This window comes from Palaemon carinicauda, chromosome 14 (assembly GCF_036898095.1).
Source record: "Palaemon carinicauda isolate YSFRI2023 chromosome 14, ASM3689809v2, whole genome shotgun sequence".
Taxonomy (NCBI): Eukaryota; Metazoa; Arthropoda; class Malacostraca; order Decapoda; family Palaemonidae; genus Palaemon; species Palaemon carinicauda.
Window position 1 is genome coordinate 123504379 of NC_090738.1, and position 1478 is coordinate 123505856.

Genomic DNA, 1478 nt, shown 5'->3' on the forward strand with positions numbered 1-1478 from the left:
ATACATTGGATCTTTCTCTCTGGTTACGGTTCATTTTCCATTTGCCTACACACATCGAATAGTCTGGCCTATTCTTCACATATTTTCCTCTGTCCGCATACACCTGACAACACTGAGATTGCCAAACAATTCTTCTTACTGCACTGTAATTGTTCAGTGGCCACTTTCCTCTTGGTAAGGGTAGAAGAGACTCTAGCTATGGTAAGCAGCTATTCTAGGAGAAGGACGCTCCAAAATCAAACCATTGTTCTCTAATCTTGGATAGTGCTGTAGCCTCTGTACCATGGTCTTCCACAGTTTTGGGTTAGAGTTCTCTTGCTTGAGGGCACACTATTCTATCTTATTTCTCTTCCTCTTGTTTTGTTAAAGTTTTTATAGGATACATTTACAGTATTTTAATCTTGTTGCTCCTCTTCAAATATTTGATTTTTCTTTGTTTCCTTCCCTCACTGAGCAATTTTCCCTGTTGGAGCCCCTGGGCTTATAGCATCCTGCTTTTCAACCTAGGGTTGTAGCTTAGCAAGTAATAATAATAATAATAATAATATCATTAAGTTTTGTAAATTACTAAAGGTTAATGCCTCTACTAAAGCTGTTATTAATATGAAATTAATATTACACTAATGATAAGTATGTAATTCAAGTCAGAAAAGAATGTATTTTGAATAAGCACTTCGTAACAACACTACAAGTGCCTACTGCAGTACATACCTAGGCGAGGACTGCAGGTGCAAAGCCGTCAGGCAACAAAACCATCCTATATTGCTTTGTTGAAGATACACCTGTGAAAAAGACACCTGTGCGGTGGAATTATACCCACACAACAACCCCATCTCCCCTCCCCTTCTCTCTCTCTCTCTCTCTCTCTCTCTCTCTCTCTCTCTCTCTCTCTCTGTATATATGTATATATATATATATATATATATATATATATATATATATATATATATATATATATATATATATATATATATATATATATATATATATATATATATATATATATATATATATATATATATTTATATATATATATATATATATATATATAGAGAGAGAGAGAGAGAGAGAGAGAGAGAGAGAGAGAGAGAGAGAGAGAGAGAGAGAGAGAGAGAGAGAGAGAGATGCTCCGTATATATATATATATATATATATATATATATATATATATATATATATATATACAGAGAGAGAGAGAGAGAGAGAGAGAGAGAGAGAGAGAGAGAGAGAGAGAGAGAGAGAGAGAGAGAGAGAGAGAGAGTGTTGCTGTGTATGTCTGCGCACGCACTTGTGCTACAAACAAGTGTTCATCACATTAGCAGGCTATCGACCAGTTCACCTGCGTTAATGTATTAGTGAGCGGATTTCCTGTTACAGTTGCACACAATAACAAAGTAATTAATAATAATAATAATAATAATAATAATAATAATAATAATAATAATAATAATGATGATGATGATGACTGGTATTCCATT

At 33.9% G+C, this 1478-nt stretch overlaps 1 protein-coding gene across 1 annotated transcript in view; it reads right to left on the minus strand.

Annotated features, from left to right (window-relative positions):
- Positions 1-793, minus strand: part of LOC137653310 (alpha-(1,3)-fucosyltransferase 7-like) — a 9434-nt gene extending 8641 nt beyond the window's left edge. Inside the window, exon 1 of the mRNA XM_068386678.1 lies at positions 712-793. The gene's annotated coding sequence lies outside the window, so the exon portion shown is untranslated. The remainder of the gene's footprint in view (positions 1-711) is intronic.
- Positions 794-1478: the final 685 nt, after the last annotated feature.